Source organism: Biomphalaria glabrata, chromosome 5, assembly GCF_947242115.1.
Source record: "Biomphalaria glabrata chromosome 5, xgBioGlab47.1, whole genome shotgun sequence".
Lineage (NCBI taxonomy): Eukaryota > Metazoa > Mollusca > Gastropoda > Planorbidae > Biomphalaria > Biomphalaria glabrata.
The window spans coordinates 6,367,713-6,394,930 of NC_074715.1; the positions used below are offsets into that span (position 1 = coordinate 6,367,713).

At 40.1% G+C, this 27,218-nt stretch overlaps 1 protein-coding gene across 2 annotated transcripts in view; it reads left to right on the forward strand.

The window, feature by feature from the left end:
• Positions 1–246: 246 nt before the first annotated feature.
• LOC106058514 (SCY1-like protein 2) overlaps positions 247–27,218 on the forward strand; it is a 95,857-nt gene continuing 68,885 nt past the window's right edge. Inside the window, exon 1 of one of the 2 annotated variants that reach the window (XM_056031331.1) lies at positions 247–580. The gene's annotated coding sequence lies outside the window, so the exon portion shown is untranslated. The remainder of the gene's footprint in view (positions 581–27,218) is intronic. The other variant, XM_056031332.1, reaches the window with a different exon arrangement.

The following is a 27,218-nucleotide window of genomic DNA, read 5'->3' on the forward strand; positions in this document are numbered from 1 at the left end:
CTGTTCAGCTGAACGAGAAACATTAATAGTTTTTAATTAATGTTTATCAGTCAACATAATTACAAATGTTCATTGATTTATTCTTTGTGCATGGCCTGTGTAAAGCTTGATGGTGTTCACCCCATGTTATCTTGTTCACTCCGAATTTCTTCATTATGGCAGCAATGTCAGGAAAATGTTGTCACAGCCTTAAGGGAAGAGGAAGATAATGGATAGGGAAGGACAACACACACCACTACCCCGCCTCCTCCTTTATCGTCTTGCAGCGCTGCTTGCCGACAGACTTAAAGCGACGCTAGGTGGCAGCTCTGACATCAATCTGATGTCGATGTAGCATTATTGGGGTTATTTGTAGTTTAGACACAGATGACACACCAAACCACTGTTGCTTTTCTTTCTTCGTTCCCATAGTTTTACTTCCCTTGTTTTCATGTCGATCTTTTTCTGTAAGGAAACTAGAATTGATCAACACAGCTTGAATCAGTTAGTGTGTTAAGTGCTTTAAGATTGTTATTCATCGATTAACTGGAGTTATTTAAAACTGAAGCCTATCCAGTGGAAGGATGCTATAGTAAAACAGGTAAGTCTTGTCAGCAATTTAATTGAAAATTAAAAAAAAACAAAATATCTGTACATATGAGTAGAAATCAAATGTTAAGAAACTATAAAATATGATTGTGAACAATCTTCTCTAAGCAGAATCGATCTGCAATCTTGACATCATCAACACCACATTCCCGCTCACAACATTTTAAACATAGAATCTAGAAGTACGGTATTAGTGTACACATACTGTTTGGAAAGTGGGATTAAAACTTGTCACAAACATACAACAAAATTTTGTAATTTATTTTATCAAAATGTTAAATTTCAATATGTAAAGTATTATTGCAGAAAAAGGTTTTTCTTTATAACGTGTAAAGATTTATATATTACGCATTTATACATCATCATTATGACGTATAAAAACTATTTAGTATGGTGTTTCAAGGTCTATTTATTTAATCATTGGTTAAATTTTTTTTTTTAAATTCGCTTTAACGATGTTAGGTTTAGACTATAAGGTGGTGTATCTCATTAGAGTATGTTAGATTTGACGTAGAAACCACTGGCTCATTCTATACCCTATAAAACATTTGATGCTGCATAAAAGTATATTTGAAACGCTGTTTAATGTAAAATTCTGTATAAAAACCTATGATTTATAAAGATCTATTTGATAAGGTTTTTCTGGGTATCAGCCATGAATACTAATCTGGGCTAAAATAACCTTGGCCTTGCACGTTTTAACGCTCCAGCCAAAGATCTGTGGCTAGTACCTACTCAGTTAAAAAAAAAACAAAAAAAAAACTTAAATACAAAAGTCATATTGTTTTACGTTTGATTTCCTTATGATTTTAAATGGAAAATATTTTCACAAATACTATGTATATTCTAAATAAAATCTTTTAACGTGTGATCAGTACATGTCCTTAGTATTCAAATGACCTTGACTATGCTTACAGAAACATCAATTAGAATATCGGTTCCCAATTTTTTCACCTCGTTTAGACTCAGCAACTCAAATGCGAGATCTAAATACAATGTTCAAATTTAGCTATGAAGAAAAACAGTAAAAGAGTTGGTGGAAATTCTTAGAGGTACCTTGGGTAAATTGTACACATTAAAGCATCATTCAGTTTTTACTTTCATTAAGGTTAACTATTTTTTGCCTTAAGATCGATATCTTCTCAGTCTTGATTTTTTTTCAAAGTCGCCCTTTGCTAAATCATCGTATACAGCGAATTGTTTTCAAACAAACAGTGATGCTTCAACGGTTGCTGAAAATATACTTTTTGGTTACATAATAAGGCTTTCCTTCGAGTCCGAAGATTAATGAGGAATACAGTAGTTCCCGTGGCAACGCAGCGCCAGCTGTGACCTAAATATTGTGCCACATCCAGAGTAAGCATAAACATTGTCCGCCGGTGGTCGATTAAGATTTTCTTTTCGCCGTCTGCGTCTGTCCTCGGCAGGGGATTTTCTTTTGGTTTCACATATGTATCCCGCGGCCTTTGTGAGTGACCTCCAGATGTCTCGTTTTTAGGCCGCATGCAGCCAGGTGCTCTCTACTATGTCAGCTAAGGCAAGTTGGCGCCTAAGCTGGTCTTTAAAGCGTTTCCATGGGGCACCTCTATTACGTCGACCACCATAAAAAAAAAGACTGCCTTTGGCATATGTTCGTTTCCCATACGGGATACATGTTCAGCCCAGCGTAACTGTCGGACCATAAGAAGTCCCTCTATACTATCCATACCGGCGTTCGCAAGGACATCGCTGTTTGTAGTGCGGTCTTGCCACCGTATGTCCATGATGGAGCGCAAGCATCTTTGGTGAAAGCGCTCAACTAGTCTTAGTTGCTTTTTGTATAGTAACCTAGCAAAGTTTGGCTACATAGTTGCACATATATCTGCAAACTTAATGATCGCATGTATCTCAACATAAAAACGGTTATTTCACTAAAGTATTGACCTCTTATTCTCTCCTCGAATAGTTAGCAATGTTGAGATCGCTCTCCTGACATTTTCTTCTTGTTTCTAACTTTTGTTTCTGTTCAAATGACAAGCTTTTTTATTTGAGAGGAGCGTTTCCAATAACTTGTCATGCTTCTGGTAAAGAAAAATTAAAGCGCCTCTGTGTTAACAATTAACTATTGCTTAGAAGTTCTTTTGTTTATGTTGAATGTCCAGTAAATCTGCCTAAAAGACAGTAATGCAAACGGTAAAATCACAGACAGCTGACAATAGTCCCTGAGATAAACTCAGATTGGAAACAAAGCAGAAAGGACTATTCTACCGTAGCCCACTGTCAAGAAACTTGGCAAAATGTCTTGTAGCTCCCATACAGATCACGTGACTGTCCAGACACGTCCCACCTTAACAATTGTAGTTGAAGACATTCGTACAAACTATATGACAGTTTCGAAGCTTTCTCAACAGTGACGGCATCGGAAGCAAACTGGGCAACGTGTGCCCCAACAGGACAATGTTCCGTCCTACACTGTGCAACGATTGCTTGATCTGACCTTCTCAATCGCCACCACGGATCGTCGCAATCTGGTTGACGTATATGCTGCCAGACACCACGGGCCCTGTCTGATTCCTCTCAAGATTTTAACCAAATCGCATAACTGAGTTCTCGGATTTTTGCCGTTGCCTGTAGAAGCGTACTTGGTGATTTGAGATTCGTAGCTGCCTACGTGCCCTCTCTTGCGAGTACGTCTGCTACCTTTTTGCCCCCCATCCCACGCCGCAATGCAAGGGCGTCCACTGCATAAAAAAGGCAATGGCCCATAAGCTGTGCCTCTAATGGCTATATATTTTAGAGCGGAAAAAAATATTGAAATTGTAAAAAAAATATTAGGCAGAAACATTTTCTGAAAAAGGATGTTGGCCACAAAGATTAATTGCAAGGTCTAGACACCCATTAAAATTTTTTTCTTTGAGTTCTAAAAATTTTTAGTACTCCACCTTCATGGATTCCAGACATTGTAGCTGCATTATCCTATCTCAGAGCTCCACGCATCATAAATTAAAATTCTTTATTTTTCAAACATTGTCAAGATTTTGTTTCCTTTTGAAATCTTATAATTCGAACATCTGATCAATGTGTGTTTTGTCGGATGTACTATCAAAGAAGGTACCAAAGTACTTTGTAGACATTATTTCTGTCTCTTATATATTTAACTTTTATTGTGTTTGCTAAAAAAAATCATAAATTCATTCATAATTTGTGTGTGCTTTTCAACACAGTAATTTTCAGTACTTTGTCATATTTGAGGAATATATCCATCATCTCAAAGAAATTACATTTATTCTATAATTGTTAATATGGTCAGGATTTGTCAAGTATTTTGCTTTGTCAGAAACAATGTAATATCAAACAATCTATGTAAAATGTACTTTTCCACCCATTTTTATGTTAATTATAGCAATGAGTTCCCTACCTATTGCTTTTTTTGTTTCCAACGTTTTCCATTTTGTTCAAGTCTGGTACGTCTTGAAATATTCTATTCTCGGGATTATTTCTATTTCGTTTCTGTAAAATCAGTTGTAAATAGCGACAGCAAAAACAATCAAAAACAAAACAAAAAACATTTGTAATATCTCTTATTAAATGCTGTATATTATTTTACAATCCGGCCAAATCCAGCTCCTGTCAGATATACAAAAAAAGCTGTCTAGTGCACCCGTAGTTTAAAATCAAAACCTTTCTACAATTCAATGTAAATAATTGTATAATAATTGAAAAAAAAAAGAGACTTGTTCCTTCTTACGGTTTGTTTTTTGTGTTTGTTGTGTTTGTAAGTAAGTTCGTTACTCAAGCATTTCTTGAAGTAAACTACAAACTACAAAGTATGTTTCTTCACAGAACTTTGGTCAATCGCTCAGAACTGCTTTTTTATGCAGCTATTTAAGTTGCGCGTCGCTCTGTGATAATTTGTAATGAATATGTATAAGCCTGGCCCTGTCTGAAACTAGAGGAGATATCGGGAAATCTACCAAAGAAATAAACCAACTAGAAAAAATAGGTTTAAAAAAAAAAATACAAAAATCAACTACTCGTAAATAAATGTAAACTATACTATTTCCTGCCGGTGAAGGTAAGAAATAATACAATTTACAGGACAAAAGCGGTACGATGCGCAGGATGCAAAAACAAGGTTACAAAGACAGTTTGTGTGGAAACACAAACTCAAAATCGGCCCCCAAAGTGGTCACCCTGGCAGAAAAAAATGTCAGGTTTCAATATTTTCAGAAGAATATCAGTTATAAATTCTATCACAAGTGGTCTACCCAGGCAGGTAAAAAGGCAGGTTTAAATATTTTCAGAAAGAATATCATAATGAAATCTATCAAAGGCAAATGACAGAAGAATGGAGAAAGAAGGTTTACAGATCCTGTGTAGTGCCCCAAAGTTCCAGCAGACCCAGGGATAGGTGAAAGTGAATGTGAAGTTAGATTACAACTAATTAGAACTTGTCCTAATTGATGTCTTAATGTCTTATAATGAGTATCTAATTGTTTGTAAATGGTCAATCTCTTATTCTAAGCCTCAAGAAAAAAACATCTCCGCAAAAAAAAATATATAAAAAATCCTTTTTGTGTACCTTGTAGTCTTGTAGCTATTGCAATTCACGCGAAAATATGAAATTCTACTTATTAATTGTTGCTTTTAATTATGTCCAACTTATTTGCATAGTAAATAGATTTTTTCTATTAAATTTTTTTTTTTTAAATGTATGACAGAACCTACATAACCTAGCAATACAATTGTATAAAATAATATTGTTTGATCAAAAATGTAAAACCAGTTGCATATATATATGTTTAAAAAAGGGTAAATAGTCAACTCCCTTACTAAAAAGCCTCCGGTGTTTGTTACTATTAATAGTGAATAGTTGTAAAAGTGGTGTATTTTTATGAAAAAAAAACTGCTTGCATAGTTGATTTAAACAAATTTTTCGCTTTCAAAAAAGAAAAAAGTAGCCGTTGCATCAGAACTTTGAAAGGTCAAAAAATTATGTTGTCGGATTTTCAATATCTTTTCTAGATCTAAACGGGACGGACGGACGGACAGACAGGCCACACAAATCTAATTTCGTCTTTTCCCCTTTTGGGGGTCGCTAAAAACAGTAAAAAAAATCATTAAAAATCATTTTTAAAAAGACAAAGCTTATCTAAGAGAAATAACTCCGCACTTACAACTATATCTCTCAAATATGTACAAGTTATTTCCAAATTTCAACTTGATCCGCGAATGGGTGTGGGAGAAATAATGTGTTAAAACTTTTTACCAGACATACAGATAAATAGACAGACAGGGGAAGTGGATATAGGTTTCGTAAAAAAAAAAGTTGGGTGAATTTCCCATATAAATATTTTGATACAGAATCAAGAAGCCGAAGAATAGTCAGAGATTGATTGTTTATAGTTTTTCCTAGGGGGGAGGAGAGATAAGAAGCCTTATGCTATAAATCACGGGTCTATGCGTCGTGCCTATATGCAGTTCGAGCCATACGATTAATTAAAGGCACATTTCTTTCAAATTCGATTGCCGCCAGTGCAGTCATGGCCAAAGTGCCACCGTTGAAACTGCGCAGAGAGAGAGAGAGAGATAAAGAGGGAGAGCAGATATATATATCCGTCATTTTAGCCCATGAGTGCATGACTGCTGGAAGATAGTTACCATTTCAAACGTATGGTAGACTAATGGAAGGGTAAGAAGCAACACGAAAAGCCAGAGAAACTATCAAGCTTAATCCTGCAGGAACCACCATTACCTACACAGACGGATATTCCTAAATGACGAACTGATGGGCCTTATGGGCCTTTGCAAAACAAAGTGATGCATGGTAGAAATTCAGGCGATACATTAAGATTTGGAGCTCATAAAAGAAAGAATCTGTGTGAGGGCGGGATGGGGGGAGGGGGGACTGCGATAACGGCGGACGTATTATCTTCACGGACTGAATCTCTTAAACCCTCGAAGGACAGGAAGCAAGGTTAAGAAGTCTGTAAAGTGCAGTGCATAATGTGGATGTTTTTAGATCAGTGAATTCCAGCCGACGGCAGTTAGTTTGGTAACGATCGGGCCGATTTGATACAAAATCCGCTTGCCTTCTGGTATCTGTACCTGACTAGCCACGCTCCTACAAAAGTGTTCGAGCTCCAGTTTAAGAGAGGGATATTTGATATTTTAGGTTTTAAACATCGGCACAATTTAGGCCATGTCGTGCCCATAATCCCTCAAGTGTTACTTCCCCTTTATAGGTCAAGCGCTAAAAGTTACAAAGTTAAAAGTTATTAAAAATAAGGTTTACCCACAACTCAAATAGTACATTTTAAAATAATCTAATGAAAATCTGTTGTAAATATCTCAACTCAAATTTTAGTAGTCCACCCCACCTCCCGGCTAAAGCCCAGTATTTTCCCAGGATCAACATAATCAAACATTGTTATGAGGTTGTTATCTGTTCCAAAATATTTTCTTCTAATATCCTGGTATCCGGGGCAATCAATGAGGATATGTTCCACGGTGAGAAGAGTCACAGTACTCACACAGTGGAGCTCCTCTCTCTTTAGCACAAAGGAGTGCATGATGTAGGTGTGGCAATCCTAAGTCTGGACATGGAAGTGCTTCCACGCCTTGTCAGACCCTTAGATGAGGACCGCCACATGACATCCGCCACAATCCGTCTTAGCTTATTGTGGGTCTCAGCCTTCCACCGATCCTGCCACTCTCGGTAGGTGGCAGAGGCTATAGTCTGTCTAAGGTCCGAGCAGGGAATTTGGGTTCCTGACACCGCTTTATTTAGGGCTCTCTTTGCTTCTCTGACTGCCATTTCATCTCCCTCTATGCCCACATAGGAGGGGGCCCAGATGGAGGTGACATTCCTATAATTCAATGTTATTTGCTCTAAAAGCTTTAGGCTTTTATGTACCAACGAAACGTTACTGTGTTATGGGCATTGAAGTTCCCGCCCCAAAGAATGCAATTGCAGATTGTGAGTCAGAGTATATGAGAAATTTTCTCCTGTCGGGTACTTTTACAGCCATACGTGCAAGTGAGATTGGTTTCCTACACCCTCACTTCGGTAATCTTCCACTTTAGTTGTTGCTTCTCCCCCCTAGGGAGCTGATCAACTCATAATTCAGTAGAGGTTGGGTAGTCTGGCTGGGTTCTCCGAGGAGGACCCGAGTCAGACATGTCTCCGGGTTCTCCCGGAGTGATGGTTTTCTCATGCTGCTCTATCTCCAAGCTCTCATCAGCCAACACAGAGAATCTGTTCTTCAGCATGACATTCACAACAGGGCTCTCATTATGCTTTGGAGATGTGCTTCGTGGCGGTGTTTTCTTCTGAGTTGGAGGAGGAGAAAGAGGTGGTGAGGTTGATGTGTCGTCAGTGTGGCTTTGAACTTTCCTTCTTAAACACAGCCTGGGAGTAGGTTTTTGTCAAGCCGAACTGGCCCTTGAGGAGGACTTGCCTTGTACCCCTGCATGGCAACCTCCTGTTTCCACACAAGGCAGTCCTTGCAGAAGGCTGAGTGGCCAACGAGACAGTTTGGGCATTTGAACTGGGCTGTATAGCCCTTGTCTTCATGACCCTCCCCAGCCTCACTAGAACTCTGGCGGTGTCCTAGTTCCGAATGAGAGGATCATAGCGGTTTTGACCTCCTCACCATCCCTGCGCCTGGTAATGCGCCGGGCATGGGTGATTTCTTCATTTTCCTTCACTATTTCTTTTTCGGAACATTCCAGCAGGTCTCTAGAGCTGATTACAACTTTACTGGTCAGATCTTGTTGTGTTCAGATCTTGTGTTTCATAAGTTCAAAAATGGAGGTCAAAGATACTTCTGCATCGTAAAAGCCGATCAGAGTGTATCTACGAGAAGTTTAGATGGTTTATGCAGCTTTGATACACTCTTGAGCTCTCCTACTACTCTTCTACTATTGCCTTAAGTAGATTAGAAAAGGGCTCATCTTTGTCAGTCTTTTGCCCTCTTCTGTGCACAAGACGACTGGAAATGATGTCCAGGTAGCACAGCTTTTAGGGGCCTCCTCTTTTTTTCTTCTCGTCTCCGCTCTTGCTCAGATATAAATCTAGGGCTAATAGTTTTTGTTTTGTTTTCCATAGACATTAATGGTTTTTCGACACCTGTGCTCCCCACACGCCATTGAGTTCAATAAGGGGATGGGCCACGCGGATGCCCAGCTCGCCAGGGCTTCCCAGGTGCTATACTCAGTCAGCTGCTGCATTGGGAATGTGTCCGATACAGCAGTTCTCTGATTGACCCTCTGTTCACTGCCCTCCAGCATAGGTCGATGACCCATGCTGGAAGCTCAGCGTGATCAGCCGGCTGACTCAGAGCGGGCCATCTGGGCCTCTGGTCTAGAGAAACTTAGAGCCAAATTACTGTGCTGTAGTAACTTATCCTCGAATAGGCCCCTACTCAAATATATTGATTTCCCTATCCCCCCTTACCTGTCGCAGTCCAAGGCAAACGGACTGGTCTAAACGTAAGGAGATCTTTAATATAAGGAGACAGATTGATGGGTAATGAAGCAGACTGGAGAGACGGGGAGGCAGACACAATGATAGAAAAGAAGTAGGGTACTATTGAGCTACAAAAGTGCTAAGCTAAGCAAAGAAGAGAGCAGTTTAACGTCATGTCTCGGGACGCTTAAAAGAAGAAACAGAAGCTCTGGCTAGATCGCCGGAACAAGTCAGAAATGGGCATATGGAGGCAGATGAATAAACCAGACCGCAAAGATGCATGGTGGCACCTATGTTGAACTGAACAGGCCGACCAAGTTCAGTTCGGAGTCGGTCAGGCGCTTACTTTGGGCGATTAGAGACAAAAATTACTCAGGGGGGGGAATCACAATGGAAGTAAGTGAAACAGGTCTATAGTCATTCATTTCCTGCGGTTTGGAAACCTTTGGCACAGGTACAATTATAGATGACTTCCACACAGGTGGTATCTCATGGTTTAGTAATGAAGTAGAAAAAATATCTTGGAAAGGTTCAGCTAGTTGTTCAGCACATTCTTTTAAGATTCGCCCTTTTATTCCATCAGGCCCACCATGGACTTACCGAACACTTATGTAAGATTTTTCTTTATTGATTTCTCATCAGCTTTTAACACTATACAACTTCATTTACTCATTGAAAAGATGAAAGCGTTGCAGATAAGTCCATACATAATACTATAGGCTAATGAATTTTTGACCCACAGAGCTCAGAGGGTTAGGGTAAACAATGTTATATCTAATGAACGCATAGTTAACACAGGGGCGCCCCAGGGGGCTGTGACATCGCCATTGTGGTTCATTTTGTACACCATTGATTTTCAATCCGATAGTTCTTGTTGCTCCTTCACAAAATTCGCTGAGGATGCGGCTCTTCTTGCCCTGCTCTCAGAGAGCTCAGACGTAAATGAGTATTTTAAAGAATTAGAACACATTGAAGAATACTGTAAAGATAATTTTTTATTATTAAATGTAAAAAAAAACAACAAAGAAATGATAATCGATTTTCGCAGGGACAAGAGGGAAAATGATATTGTTTCTGTAGCTGAAGAGACTATTGAAATTGTGCAAACCTTTAAATACCTTGGTACTATCCTAGACCATAAACTAAATTTTACTGCAAATACTGATTATATCAGCAAAAAAAGGGCAGCAAAGATTACGACTACTAAGAAAACTGTCCTCGTTTAATGTTAGCGAAAAGGCCTTGGCTATGTTTTATCACGCTCACATCTGCAATATTTTCAGTTTCAATATCACTGCCTGGTATGGCAATCTGAGCATTAAAAATAGGAATAGACTTAATAGAATCCTCAATGCTGCTGGCAAAATCATTGGCAAAAAACAAACCCCATTTGGGCAGTTGTTTGAGACAAACATCTATAAAAAAGCTAACAAGATCCTCGAAATAAAGAATCACCCTTTGTGTCAGGATTTCGTGATTTTACCATCACAAGAGATACAAGACACCGATAGCAAAGACAAACAGACACAAACACTCTTTTGTTCCCCTGGCAATCAAATCATTAAATAAGAACAATCTGGTATAAACTTTGTCACATGTAAATTATGAGCGAGTCTGGTGTGAATGTACACTTTGGTTTCTTATAGTTATAATGTTTTTTGTTTGGTGTAATGCACAAATTGTAAGACAAATTTCCTTACGGATAATAAAGACTATTATTATTATTATTATTATTAATTCATGATGGTTGTCAAGTGACAGTTTTTTCCATTGTTTTATCAATAAGATCACGTGACTAAATGTTGTTTGTTTACGATTGGTGAATGAGGTCCATTGTCACTCACACTATCAGCCAGTGCACCAACCTTACTTCATTTCACTCTATTTGGCCTGCCTTTTTACAATACCTCGGGTGGCAATTCATGTGCAAAACCTGGGTGGACACTAATCTCGTAAACGGCTCAAACGATTTTCCTAGAAATTTGATAGTTGATGCTTATCATTGGGTTGGCTTTTATAATTCTTTTAAGTATAAAAAAAATATTTAAATTTGGCAAGAAGACTAAAAGGTAAAATTTCAGCTTAATCCGAAATTGGGGGTGGGAGAAATAACGTGTACAAACTTTATGCCAGGCAGACAAACAGAGTTGATATAGGCTTTGTGAAAAAAACAACACCTGAATATATATATATATACACACACACAAAGAAATATAAAAAATCGCCACCCCCACTCAACAGTGTTTGGATCCTCTGGTTAATGCGGGCCTACCATTGAAGGATTATTGAAATTACGGGTATCGTCTAGCTATTACTATACATTTCAAAGCCCTAGGTGGCTCATCACTTATGGGCGCTCAAAGAATTGGAAATTTCAGAGAATTTTCTTTAACATCTACTTGATAGAAAATAAGCACTTTTTGAAATTATATAACATTAACAACAAGACTTAATAACAACAAGGTTACAAAGAAAGTTTGTGTGGAAACACAAACTCAAAATCGGCACCCGAAGTGGTCCACCCAGGCAGGTATAAAGGAAGACAGAAAAGAATGGAGAAAGAATGTTGACTAATCTTATGTGGTGCCCCTACGGTCTAGCAGACCAAGGGATAGGTGAAAGTGAAGGTGAAGTTACACGTGAACCAGGCCTAACTGATGTCATATAATGATTATCTAATTGATCTAATTGTTTTGTAAAGAGTCAAGCTCTTATTCAAAGCCTTAAAAAAAATTCCGTACAAAAAAAACAACATTCCTTAAGTGTTTTATGACATTGAGGCCGCTCTACACTTCACGTGATAATATGAAAAACTACTTATTAATTGTTGTTTTAAATTATGTTTCACTTGAAATATATTTTTTTCCCTTTCTCGTGTTTGTTACTATTCATAGTGAGTAGTTGTAAAAATGGTGTATTTTTATGAAAAAAAAACTGCTTGCATAGTTGATTTTAAAAATTAAATTTTTCGCTTTCAGAAAAGAAAAAAGTAGCCGTTGCATCAGAACTTTGAAAGGTCTAAAATATTATGTTGTCGCATTTTCAATATCTTTTCTAGTTTATGAGATCCAAACGGGACGGACAGACAGACAGACCACATAAAACTAGAGGCGTCTATTCCCTTTTCGGGGTCGCTAATAAATAGATAAAGCTATTTTTTCTCTTGTATAATATGTACGTAAATACTACTGTCATGTAATTGCTACAACAGTTTGAAATATAAAGACTGTAGCTAATGATAATGCTTAGCATAATTTTATAAAGTCTAGATGTAGATCTAGAATAAGTTCCTGTTCTAAATCTAAAATTTGTTTTAGTGAATATAAGGGCTTATTAAAAGTGTGTCTGTTTTTTAGGGGGGTATTATCCTTTTTTTGTATAAGATGCGCCTTTAGATAACGTGATGTAAAGTCTAGTCACTCTAGATTTATGACTGACAAAACAAAAGTCAAGTATAAAGAGTGCATTAAATTGCGAATAGTCGTGTTTCTTCTTTTAAACTGTTCCGCGGGAGGAGCATAGCTTATATATTTTATTCATCAGGGCTTCTAGGATTCACGTGCAACAACATGTATAGTGCGGTGGTGAATGGGGGTAATATAATTCTCGCCGTCCTAGAATGCAACGAATGATCTAATGAAGGGTCGATTTTCGCTTGAACGTTGCAAAAAAGTGAGGGCAGCCCATAGAGGAGATGGGATATCATTGTAATGCTGGCTGTTCCACTAAATACTAATCTAAAAAAAGATTCAGGACAAACTAGCCAGAAGTAGGAAATAATTATTTTCTCTTTTGAAGTAACGTTTGTAATTCATAATGTATATAAATATATTCAAACTTGTGTCTAGATTTACATATACATAAAAAATATATGAATGGCATAACACTCTTTTCTTTTCAGTAGTTTATTATTATTTTATTCCTAGTGCTCTTCAATATATGTCATCTACTTAATAAGGTCTTCATTGTGACTTATATATATATATATGGCTCCTTTTGTCTCGAAAGGCAATGGATGCGCCCAAGTGAGTCACTGGTTTTGGCTTAATCTTGAGACGGGGCAGAATCTGGTGTGGCTAATCAAGCCAATTCTAGAACGGCAGACTTTGCCACAATTCGTACATTTGTATGCCTCTGATTTAGGGCTAGCAGACAGGGCAGCTTTCTTTTTTCCCCTCTTGATTAAAGCCGCTTCAATTCTTTTGTTCTCAGCAAGAGTTGTCCCAGCACGCACAGTCTGTCTCCATGCACTCCGGTCTTTGGCTATGTTTTCCCACATACTTTCACTGATGCCTGAGGCTCTCATGTCTCGCTTGCAGACATCTCTATATGTTAGTCTTGGGCGGCCCTTGGGTCTGACTCCTTCCACAAGCTCAGCATATAAGATATCTTTCGGGATTCTACCATCTGGCATGCGGGAGACATGTTCGAGCCAGCGTAATCTCCTTTGTGTCAGGAGAGCATACATGCTGTTCATATTGGCCAGTCTCAAAACTTCCTGATTGGAGACATGGTCCCTCCAAGAGATGCCCATTATGCGTCTCAGGCAGCGCAAGTGGAAACTATTCAATCTGTGCTCTTGGTACATGTATGTTGACCAGCTTTCACTGCCATAAAGGAGAGTGCTCACAACACAGGCGTTGTAGACTAGGATTTTGGTCGCTGTGGTCAATTTACCATTTTCCCAGACGCGCTTGGAGAGTTTTGCCAATGCTGTGGTAGCTTTTCCTATCCTTTTTGTCAGCTCGATGTCTAAGTCTAGGTTACTGACAATTGTTGAACCCAAGTAGGTAAATTCCTGCACCACTGAAAGGGTGTGGTTCCCAATTTGTATTATAGGTATTTCTGCAACGTCTTGTGCGAGGATTTCGGTCTTGGAGAGACTTATAGTAAGGCTAAACTCTTGACAAGCAGCTGCTAAGGCGTTCACTAGCTTCTGTAGACCTCCTTGTGAGTGAGATACGAGTGCCGCGTCATCGGCAAACAGCAGCTCCCTTATCAAGATACGACGCCTTTTCGTTTTGGCTTTAAGACGTGCCAGGTTAAAGAGCCTTCCATCGGATCTGCTATGGATGTATATTCCGTCTTCCAGGGATTTAAAAGCACTGGATAGTACGACTGAGAAGAAGATGCCAAAAAGTGTAGGGGCCAGTACACATCCTTGTTTTACACCGCTCTTAATGGAGAATGGCCCTGCATATTTTCGTGAAAAGCTGACACTAGTTTTCTTAACTTATTTGGACAGCCGATTCTCTCTAGTACAGCAAACAGACCGCTTCTGCTAACAAGGTCAAAGGCCTTGGTCAAATCAATAAAAGCTATGAAGAGGGGCTGCTTTTGTTCTCTGCTCTTCTCCTGTAGCTGCCGCAGAGAGAAAATCATATCTGTTGTAGATCTTCCTGCCCTAAAGCCACACTGTGACTCTGGATAAACACGATCTGCCAGGATCTGTAATCGCTTTAGTAACACTCTAGCAAAAGCCTTTCCGACTATGCTAAGCAGTGAGATGCCTCTGTAATTGTTACAATCAGAGCGGTCGCCTTTATTTTTATAAATTGTAACAATGTTGGAGTCTTTCAATTCCTGGGGGACCATTCCTTGTTCCCAGCACAAGCTTAGCAGTTCATGGAGTGGTTTGATTAGGGCATGTTTTCCAGCCTGAATTATTTCAGCAGGAATGCCATCTCCTCCGGGTGTTTTCCCATGTGCAAGCATGTCAATGGCAATGCTCAGCTCCTTTACTGAGGGCGTTTCGTCTAATTCCGTCAAAACTGGAAGTGATGGGAAGTTGGAAACAGCATTTGGTGAGATGGCGTTTTCAATCTGGTAGAGTTCTGCATAGTGTTCTACCCATCGTTCCATTTGCAGCGCACGATCGCTGATGATTGAGCCATCTTTTGACTTGAGTGGAGCACACTTGCTGGTGTGAGGTCCAAAGGCTTTTCTCATGCCCTCATATAGTCCTCTTATGTTACCACAGTCGGCACAAGATTGAATATCTTCGCATAGCTCCTGCCAGTATTTGTTAGCACATTGTCTCGCTACTCTTTGGGCATTGTTACGTGCAGCTCTGAGCCTTATTAAGTTGCTTGGGGTGGGATCCTTCTTGTAGATTAGCATGGCTGCTCTCTTGTTCGTAGTGGCAGTTTCCATTTCTGGTAGACTAGCTTCAAACCAGTCTTCGCTTTTCTTGGTTTTGTTTCCAAAGACCAGTGATGATGTTTGGTAGATTGTATCACGCATAAACGTCCAGCTTTTTTCTACCTCAGTCACAGATCATCAGTGAGACCAGGACACATTGTCCTGACATTCCAAGTGGCCAGTCGCATGACAGGGATTTTCTTTTTCAGTTTAATTTTTCTTCTTTTGTTGCTTGGTGCAAGTTTCCAGCCTACTTGTCGTTTTAAACTAAGCTCTAAGCACCCATTAGAGCAGGCAGGCTGTGGCGGATCAGCACCTAACTGACTGGGGGCTGCCCAGGTTGAGGCGGGCGGTAGCTGATCAGTGAGGCGCGAAGACCTCTCCCACCGTCAGAGACAACCCGTGGCGTCCATACATTACGCCAATCAAGTTGGACTTATAACCCGTAACTGTTGTCTCCCGTGTTGTTTTAGCCGCTTTGCAGCAGCACCAGAGTTTCCTCTCCGGGGCGCATTCCTGGGCCTTGGATAAAGGGGTCATGGGTGGCCCATGCGTCATGATCCCTCTCTCGACCTTGCTGATGTGATCCAAAGGAACGCATCGCATTACATTTGGCACCAACTCAGTTGCAGGAGCTGCCGGAGGGAATTTCATAGCTGATACTCCCAACGCCTAAGGGGCTTCACTCCTGATTTCTCCTCGAGGTTGTCTCCTGAAGCCTCAGTACCGCAAGGCAGCGGGGTTTGAAGTCAGAGTACCCCTCTCCTAGATGAACTGCCTTACTAGGCTGACGAGCTCCATCTGCCCGAAGCTCCCGGTTTTGTGGCGCCAGGTATCCGCCTTCACCCCTTCACCTGTTAGTAAGAGCAGTTTCGCCGGGCTTAATATCTAAGCCACACGAGCAGGCCAGGTGCTGGACTTAGTTGTCAGAGGCTATTTGAGACGCATGCCATTAGGAGTACTTTATAGACAATGGGAGCTTAACCCCATTGACACCCCTGGCCATGACAACCTTGTGACTTATAACAGGACATTAAACCAAGCTGTTCACAAGGCCGCTTGAAAGATATAACAATTGTCTACCGTCTATAATATCGTCTGCTTATTTTTATTTCGAGTTAAACTATTGATATCCTTATATTGACTTCCTACTGATATCCTTATGTTGACCTCCTATTGATATCCTTATGTTGACTTCCTATTGATATTGTTACGAATGAACAGTGACAGGTAGAGGTCACTATGTGTGACCCCGGCGAGATGACACAGCACCGAGTGTTATCTGGAATCTATGCATGTAAACAAAGTCAGGATGGGACGTGCCTCACGTGTTGTTCCAGAGGACGAACAGATTTACGAAGGGGGGGCATTGTGACAAATGAACAGTGACAGTTAGAGGTCACTACGTGTGACCTCGGCGAGATGACACTGCAGCAGGCATTCTCTGGAATCGACATGTATAAACAACAACAGGATGTGATGTTTCCTCCCATGTTGTTCCAGAGGGTACTAGCAGTGTTTTTGCAACAATAGACAAGCGATTAGGGACTCTTTATAAACCAGAGAGTTCATGTGAAAAAGTTCAGTACAGTCGTCGATACTGTTCTCTACTGTGCGAGACAGTAGAAGAGAGTGGACTTGAGCCCCATGTTACAGTGACGAATTGTTATAGTTATAATTCAATAAAGTTATATAAAGCTGAAAGTTGAGTCGTCAAGTTCTTTGCAGTGTTTCTTTTATTTGTGTGCCTAGTACATTTAGCCAGAAAATCAGAAATACGTAACAATTGGTGTCAGAAGTGGGATGTTTTCTGGCTGAAATGTCTTCGAGGAAACTACTTAACCAGCTGTTGGTCAAAGAATTAAGGCAAGAACTTCGTGAGAGAGGTCTGCAGCTCAATGGTAACAAAGAAACACTAACAGAACGCCTAAGACAGGCCCTTATTGAGGAAGATCAAGATCCAGATGAATACATATTTGAATTAAACCCAGATATGACAGAGATCCTGTGTAACATGCAGGGCCAGATGGACTTAATGAAGGAGAGCTTCAAGAAAATAAACGCCATGAATGAAAAAGTAAATGAACAGATGAGCTCTATGAACGAGAAGATTGACCAGAGAGTCAACACTGTGGAAAAAGAAATGGAAGAGATAAGGACTCATGTCCAAGAACAACTGAGTAAGGAACGGGGTACTAGAACAAAAACATTAGTGCCCGAAATCTCTGGGAAGATAAAGCCGCCTGTGTTTGATGGATCCATCTCATGGACTGTTTACAAAAGACAGTTTGAGGCAGCGGCCAAGGTTAATAACTGGAACACTGAAGAAGAGAAAGCGACTGCTCTGGTGTTAGCTTTAAGAGGGAAGGCAGCAGAACTGCTTCAGTCAATAACAAATCAACAAGATTACGCTGCCATTGTTAAGGCTATGGAGCTCCGTTACGGAGACGAACATTTACAAGAAGTTTATAGAGTTCAGTTGAAAACCCGACAACAACGCTCCGGTGAAACCTTGCAAGAGCTAGAGGCGGACATAGAACGTCTTGCTCATTTGGCATATCCAACAGCAGCACAAGACTTTCTGGACGTCATTATCACTGATGCATTCATTGATGCTATTCGAGATCCAGAACTGAAGAAGGCAATAAGAATCAGTGGTAAGCGCAAATCCAGCGAAGCTCTGGTCTACGCCCTCTCCTATGAAGCCGCCAAAGACGCCTCTAAGAATATCCATCATGGGCGTATGCTGGAAGTCCAAGAAGAAGATCTTACACAACTTCTCAGAAGGGTAACTGAAGTGCTAGAAGAACGCAGACCAAATAAGAAGCAAGAAGGACAGAATAGAACCAGTGTACGTTGTTGGAATTGTGGAGAACCTGGCCATCTACAAAGGAACTGCACGAGAAGATTTCCCCGACAAACAGAGTATCAGCACAGACCGGAGACAGATGCAAGGTCAGGTGCTCATGTCTACCAGGGAAACTAACTTTCGCCGGTTTTATGGGGCAAAAATCGGCGATCAAGAACATGACAGCCCCTGCAACTATAATTCCAGTCGCTGTGTTAGGGAAGAATAAAAGTCTGTACATCAATGGTAGAATTGGATCTCGAAATTACCGTTTTCTTCTAGATACTGGTGCCTCACGTTCAGTCATTCGTCCAGACATTGTCAAAAAGAACGAAATCAAGAGAGTGAACTCTTACTCCTTGAAGACGGCCAGTGGAGAGATGATGCCTATACATGGACTGACAAATATAAACTTTGAGCTCGGGCATCAGTCATTTATACATGAATTTCTGATTGCTAACATTACGGATGACTGTATTATTGGGCTCGATTTTGTGCAGAAATGTGAATTCTCTCTGAACATCGGAGGTGGTACTTTGAAATGTGGTGATGTTGAGATTCCCTTGCTCGGGGATGAAGATGAAGAGAATGGTCAAATAAGAAGAATCCTTTTAACAGAAGATACAAGTTTGCCAGCTCAGTCTGAAGCAATTATCTGGGGAAAGTTAGAGCATGGTCAAACTGCAACGATGACGGCGATAGTGGAAGGCATTGAAAATGACAACAGCGGAATGGCAGTAGGAAAAACATTGGTCCTTGTCGGAAAAGATCAAAAGGTGCCTGTCAGAATCATGAACCTCGGCCTACAGGAGAGACATCTAGAGAAAGACAGCCCCATCGCAATATGTAATACTCTTGACCTGATCAGAAACTGTAATAATGATATCACGATCGTTAATTCCACCAAACCTTTCAATCCACAAATTACCAAGCTCCTGACAGAAATGAAAGTGAATTTATCAGATGAGCAGTACAGCAAAGCGGAACAGTTGATCATTGAGTTTGAAGATATTCTGCCATCTGATGAAACAGACTGCGGACGGACAAACATGGTACAACATCGAATAGACACTGGAAACACCAGACCGATTCGACAGCCACCACGTCGCTTGCCGCTAGCAAAGCAACAAGAAGCTATGGACATGATAGAGGGCATGACGCAGCAAGGAATCATTGAGCCCTCAAATAGTCCTTGGTGTTCGCCTATTGTCTTAGTAAAGAAGAAGGATGGATCTATGCGATTTTGTGTAGATTACAGAGCTCTGAATGAAGTCACACATAAAGATAGTTATCCACTTCCTAGAATCGACGATACTTTGGACACGCTTGCAGGGTCCCAGGTATTTTCTACTCTCGACCTAAAGAGTGGGTATTGGCAAGTTGAAATGCATCCCAATGATAGAGAGAAAACCGCCTTCTCTGCTGGCAATGGCCTCTGGCAATTTACTGTGATGCCATTCGGTCTCTGCAACGCACCAGCCACCTTTGAACGATTGATGGAGAGGGTTTTACGAGGACTTCATTGGACTACATGCCTTGTTTACCTTGATGACATTATTGTCATTGGCAAAACGTTTGAAGAGCACCTTGCAAATCTGAAGGAAGTATTTCAACGAATAAGAAGTGCGGGAATGACACTCAGCCCAAAGAAGTGTTCCTTATTCAGGAAAAACGTTAAGTACCTTGGTCACATTGTGTCAAATGACGGAGTCAGCACTGACCCTGACAAAGTTGAGGCAGTGAAACGATGGCCTACGCCAAGTAATATCCATGAGCTGAGAAGTTTCTTGGGACTCTGTACATACTACCGACGTTTCGTGCCAAAGTTCTCAAACATCTGTAAGGTCCTTCATCAACTGACAGAGCAAAAGAGGCCATTTATTTGGACATCTGAATGTCAAGAAGCTTTCGAGAGGCTGAAAAACACACTATCCTCATCACCAGTATTGGCCTACCCCATTCCAGGGAAGACATTCATACTCGACACAGATGCAAGCAACACTGGAATAGGCGCAGTCTTGTCCCAAAAGGTGGATGAAACTGAACGAGTCATCGCATACTTCAGTCGAAGCCTATCAAGAGCTGAAAGGAACTACTGTGTGACGAGACGTGAATTGCTGGCTGCTGTGGATGCAATAAAACATTTCCACAAGTACCTATACGGGCAGAAATTTATCTTAAGGTCAGATCACGCAGCTCTGCAATGGTTGCTTTCGTTTAAGAGCCCTGAAGGTCAGGTGGCAAGGTGGATCGAACGTCTTCAAACCTATGAATTTGAAACTAAGCACCGAAAAGGGCAAATTCACCAGAATGCTGATGCACTGTCTCGACGACCCTGCAAAGCAGAATGTAAGCACTGCAAGAAGGCTGAAGAAAAGGAGGTAGCTGTCAATTGTTTTCGGCTCGGAGTAGATGTTTCCGGACCCTGGTGTGATAAAAGGATTCGAGAGGACCAAATGCAAGATGAAGATCTGGCTCCCATTCTTCTATGGAAAGAAGATGGACAACGGCCAGATTGGAAAGACATCTCTGAGAAGGGGGTAGCCACCAAGGCGTACTGGGCTCAGTGGGACTCGCTGACGTTGGTCAATGGTGTCATCAAAAGAGTTTGGGAATCTGCTGATGGAACATCCAATCGCCTTCAGCTGATGTTACCGAAGGTGAGAGTTGCTGAAGTACTGAAAGAGATGCATAATGGCGCTAGCGGATCTCATCTTGGTGTCAATAAGACTCTGGAAAAGGTTCGTCAGCGGTTCTACTGGTTCAGATATAGAGAGGATGTAGAGGAATGGTGTCGAAGGTGCGACATATGTGCGGCAGCAAAAGGCCCTCGACGCAAAACTAGGGGTCTTTTGCAACAGTATAATGTTGGTGTTCCATTCGAGAGGATCGCAATAGATGTAGCAGGCCCATTTCCTGAAACCAAGAAAGGAAACAAATACATCTTGGTAGTCATGGACTATTTCAGCAAATGGCCAGAAGCTTATGCCATACCAAATCAAGAAGCTATCACAGTGGCCGAAACACTCGTGGATAACTGGATCAGTCGCTTTGGTGTACCTAATGAGTTGCACTCTGACCAGGGCAGGAACTTCGAGTCCAAAGTTTTCCAGGAGATGTGCAAGACACTTGGCATCGAAAAGACCCACACGACAGCTCTCCACCCGCAATCTGATGGAATGGTGGAGCGATTCAACAGAACCCTAGAGCAACATCTGTCTAAGGTTACTGATGACCGACAAGACGACTGGGACACCCATATCCCCATGTTCCTCATGTCATACAGAGGATCCGTTCATAGCACCACAGGATATACCCCAGCGAAGATGTTATTTGGTCGTGAGCTTCGTCTACCATGTGACCTGTTATTTGGGATTCCGAGAGATACGCCAGTGTCTTCAACTGAATATGTCACCAATCTCCGAAGACGATTGGAGAATGCTCATGTATTGGCCCGCAAAAACATCAAGACCAACAGTGACCTGATGAAAACGAGGTATGACAAACGGGCCAATACGTCGGGGTTCCATGAGAATGATCTAGTGTGGCTCTATAACCCACAGAGACGAAAAGGCAGATCCCCGAAACTCCAAAGAGACTGGGAAGGTCCATACCGTGTCGTAAAAAGAATAAACGACGTGGTCTACCGGATACAGAAAAGTCCACGGTCCAAGCTGAAGGTTGTCCACGTTGACCGACTCCATCAGTACCGTGGTGAAATAGAATCTGTTCGGGACGAACAGATCTAAGAAGGGGGCAGTGTTACGAATGAACAGTGACAGGTAGAGGTCACTATGTGTGACCCCGGCGAGATGACACAACACCGAGTGTTATCTGGAATCTATGCATGTAAACAAAGTCAGGATGGGACGTGCCTCACGTGCCTCACGTGTTGTTCCAGAGGACGAACAGATTTACGAAGGGGGGGCATTGTGACAAATGAACAGTGACAGTTAGAGGTCACTACGTGTGACCTCGGCGAGATGACACTGCAGCAGGCATTCTCTGGAATCGACATGTATAAACAACAACAGGATGTGATGTTTCCTCCCATGTTGTTCCAGAGGGTACTAGCAGTGTTTTTGCAACAATAGACAAGCGATTAGGGACTCTTTATAAACCAGAGAGTTCATGTGAAAAAGTTCAGTACAGTCGTCGATACTGTTCTCTACTGTGCGAGACAGTAGAAGAGAGTGGACTTGAGCCCCATGTTACAGTGACGAATTGTTATAGTTATAATTCAATAAAGTTATATAAAGCTGAAAGTTGAGTCGTCAAGTTCTTTGCAGTGTTTCTTTTATTTGTGTGCCTAGTACATTTAGCCAGAAGATATCCTTATGTTGACTTCCTATTGATATCCTTATGTTGACTTCGTATTGATATCCCTATGTTGACTTTCTATTGATATCCTTAAGTTGACTTTCTATTGATATCCTTATGTTGACTTCGTATTGATATCCCTATGTTGACTTTCTATTGATATCCTTATGTTGCTTCGTATTGATATCCTTATGTTAACTTCAAACCAAAGACAAATGCGTTTCTCTCAGTTACTCATGACACGCATGGCAGCCTGCATTACACGCTCTGACTGTCATTATGCGTGCTGGGTGGCACTAAGATGTTTTTTTCTTCCAAACATTGTATTGATTTTTACAAAAATCCATGCACTGTTGACATTTTCTGCTGTGATTAGTAATAGAATGACTTCGATACTTAAATTTTTATTGGAGTTGTTTTTTTTAGAGGGCATCGATACATATAATGATGAATGAACATGTAACGCTGCATGGCTCGTCGCGAAAATAGTGTCTACTTAGCATTAAAGACATACAAGATACAACTATATACTGTTGACATGATGAAATCGTTCCTAAATTAATTTAATCAAAGTATTTTCTTTCTTTCTTAACTTAAAATTAATTATTTTAATTAGTAATTTCCTCTTTTAGTTGTGTCATCTTGTTCTTGTAGATCTATACGGTGAGCATTGTAAATGATACCGAACGCTGAGTTTGTATAAGTGACAGTGATGGTTACATTGTGTAATGTGTGTGTCCCTATCGGGCTGTTCAATGAGAGGAGAGAAAGTTGAACTACTTTCATCGTATCGACTAAACCAGTGATGCCCAACCTAATTCGACTTGCGGGCCATTTTAATTTCTAACACTCGTGTGTCGGGCCAGATCAAGGAATAGTTACAATAACAAATGAAATTGACTTACAACTATTGTATTACAAACCCGTGTGGATCTAGCACTTATTAATGGAATATTTGAAATTTATCTCTTTTTTTTTTAACGCGTCGGGAAGTAGCTTCATTTTTCTACCTAAAATGTTAGCAACATTGTAGTTGGCTTTACTACCGACTCATTGTCTTTTTTCTACACTTTGTGCCGACGTTTCAGAGGGCCGGATGGAACTACGGCACAGGTCGGATGTGGCCCGCCGGCCGTATTTTTGGCATCACTGGATTAAACTGAGGAGCAAAAAAATAATTTGTAAGTGGAGAATATTAAATTGGGGAATGATGGTTTCAAGAACATACGACCTAAAAGTGGCGTTAAAATAATAATAATTATGCTTAGTACGAAAAAGCAAAGTTAATAATTTCAAGGCATTTAAATAATTGAATTCTACTACTCTTTATAAATATCTTGGCATTCATCAGAATGCCTCGATTGGCCATAAAAAAAATAAACGAAGACTTTCTAAGTAAGAAAAGAGTAAAACACTCAAAACCAATTGTCTGGTAAGCACGACATCGCTCTAATAATTGGATGGATCTTCCCAGTACTACTCTACACTTCGCTGACATAAAATGGAGTGAAACAAGTCTAAAAGTATGTGTGATGATGATCAATGGAATCTCCTGCGTCTCTAGTATTTCTTCCTAACCCCTCCCCCTCTAAATCTTTCCTCTTTCAACTGTTACCTGAGATATTAAACTACACTATATGGGTATTGGGTAAGCCCACCTGTTGACCACATGCATATATATGTATATCTGAGAGAGAGAGAAAGAGAGATTATCGCCGTTTGTGCTAATCAGTTCTCGCGATCTATTTACCATATTGTCTGGTCCAATAGCGTTAGACAAGATAACCCAGCCCTCTATGAGCCATGATATAGCGACGTCTATCTTTCATGCGCCCCATTCGATTACATCACATCGAAGAGAGCTTAGTTGAATTGACCTTCACTTTTTTTTTCTTCTCGCCCGCCGATTTTATTAATCCTTCTATAATAAAATCAGCGAGCCATTCAATCTTACAAGCATGTTTCCTAGTCAATCACCGGCAACTCAAATAAAATTTCTGAAGTCGCGCCCCAGCCCGATCACTAGATTCCAGAGGAACCACTTCTTAACTCAAAGGCTAGAAGAAGGCATCTCTAAATCCACAAGCATCGGCTGAACCCTGGACTTCTAGATCTTTACCTAAAGCTGATTCAAATTATCCAGAACTGCGCAACTGAGAAGCCAAAATTAATTTAGTGTGGAGAAGAGGAAGTAGGACATTTAATTGGGATCTCCGGAAAAAAAAATTTTCCCACTAGGACTGATACTGATGATGAAAGTGATTCCCAAACTTTTTTTTTTAGCTCCTAAACCTCTTCCCATGTTTTCCTGTATTTGATAGACCCCGTTCTTAGCTACTATGGCAATTTTGATGATTCATGAATGTCAAGTGTGTTTTTACAATACTTCTACTCAACTCGTATTTTTCTGGGACCTCGAAACTTCTGGGTGGGACACGGATCTCGAAAACGGCTCTAACAATTCTTTCACAAATTGAACGACCGTAATAATTGTTTAAAGTAAAAAAAAATACATTTAAATTGGGCTAGAGAACGAGAAAATATTTCTCTTGAACAGATTATGCGTCTTTGTGTATTTTTGCATGTAGGTATTATTCATTCAAGAGTTTAATTAGCTAATGTTCAGGAAAAATTTTGCGCATCGTCCTCTAACAGTAGATTTAAAGGTCTATCATTACAATATTTAAAAGTTCTGTAGATTTATACATTCGCTTTAACCATGATTTTTATTTCGCGGGTGGGTGGGGGTGGGATAATTTTTAAAAATCTAACATTCATTAATTATTAAAAGAAAAATAATCGCTCTATTACTTATCTAAAGGAGGCATTGTATTTAAAAAACATTTTATAATGTTTTTCTTGCTTCTAACCGTAGTAAGGCGAATACTGAAAAAGTAATAAAAACCACAGGTAGGTTAACCTCATTGAATTTATGAAACAAGTCTGTTAAATAGGCAATGTCAAACTCTATGAAGATTGAATTTTGTGTTGAAATAGCATCCAATAACTCCAAAACAGTGTCAAAAAGAAAACAAATCTTGTCAAACATATGCTTTTCAAAAAACTATACGGAGAACTGCTTGATCTGGGAAACTACTCCGCGATTCATCTTAGATATAGGAAATCAACTATTTAACTGCGTTGACAACAAATATTTAAGCAATCTATCACTTTATAGCGACTCAGTGTATTACTGACACTCCGGGTACATCATCCACAGAAGGACCCAACCATGAATGGTGCTCCATTCGTTCCTACTGTTATTATGGTTGAATGGATTGCTTTTTCTTTCTAGTAGTTCTTCAAAACATTAAATATTGATTCGCATTTATTGTCAAATGTTTTATCAAAAAGTAGTTTTTCGTGGATAAAAAATGTTTCATTACCAGGCACGGTGAACTCGTCCATTTCTAATATATAAGTCGTTCGCAAATAATTACATAAGAAGCTTTCAATGTCACAACTTGTTTCATCAATAAGCCTTTGAACTGTTTTGTTGCTTAGAAGAATTCTTTAATAATATCAGATGCAGGTTTAAAGTACAAAATAATTTTAAAACTTCTTAAACTTCTTCAACGACTGGCAAAATCATATTTTCGCCTAAAGTGAAATCAAAGATATTTTAAGACACTTGAAAACTATCATCTTCTCTTTTTGATGTCCAAGCAAATATTTTGTTCTTTGTACGTCTTGTCTCAACTTCATGCTAGGGGATTCTAAAGTATTTTCAAATCGTAATCTTTGTTATCAGGGTGGCATCTGTGACAAGTCAAAAGATTGCTGTCAGAGTCACTCAATTTTATCACAGCATTTATTATTATTATTTATCATTTATTTTTTTTATTTTAATTATTTCTCATTTTTAGTCCCTATTATCCTACCAACCCCCACCCTCTTCCTCTTCACGCTAGACTTAGTCCACCACCTTGGCGACAACTAGGCCGCGTCTTTTCACTTCGCGTCTCGTACTTCGGTCAGAGGGTCCGGCTTTCAAGTCGAAGCCACCTTTGATGGAACGCGCTTTATTATTTGTTCTACCCCACCCACGTCTCTCTTTGATCAAGAAGATTATTCGTGTCACCACACCTTTTAGCCCTTCCAAGGTGCAACTTTCGTCGGACTTCACCCACGTGAGAGATAATCTTTAGCCTATCGCATTTTCTGTTTCCGCCCATTTCTTCCGGACCTTTATAAGGTAGAATAAGGCGGGACCTACACTCTCTCACTTCTCATTCTTGCTGACCAGTCGAGTCTGGACTAACCATTTATTCTTACTCTTAGAGGAATACATGGTGGTAAGCCGAACTTAATCACAGTTCAATCTTAATTACTCTGTGTATATTTCTCACTGGATATTATCATGTGTATTTTATTATTTCATTTATGTTTAATCAGTGCATTGTTTATTTCTCACTGTCGTAAGTAGAAAACATAAACATGGTATATGTGTATATTTATGTATTTCATTAGTCTATTAATGCTATGTTGCTCAATTGATCGTTGATGCAACCATGTATATATTTGTGCATCTTATTTTGTTCCCTTTATCTCGGATGAACGCCTTGATAATTTTACTAGCGCACTAATACTGCACTTACAAAAGAGATATGAATTATCCCCCCTTTAGTCATTCTACTTTGACGTGAGTTGCGCCCCTTGAACGGACGTCTCCTCATTCAAGCTCGCTTCTTTGTTCTTGGCCAACGGCCATGTGTAAACAATTGCGTCATGGTAGCTGACCAGCCCCCCCCCCCTCTTTTCTCTTTCCACTTGTGTTGTTTATTTGAGATTATTATTTCCCCTTTTATGTACATTTTTATATTGCTACTAACAGCCATCTATTTTCCAAATCCCATTTGTCATCATCTCCCC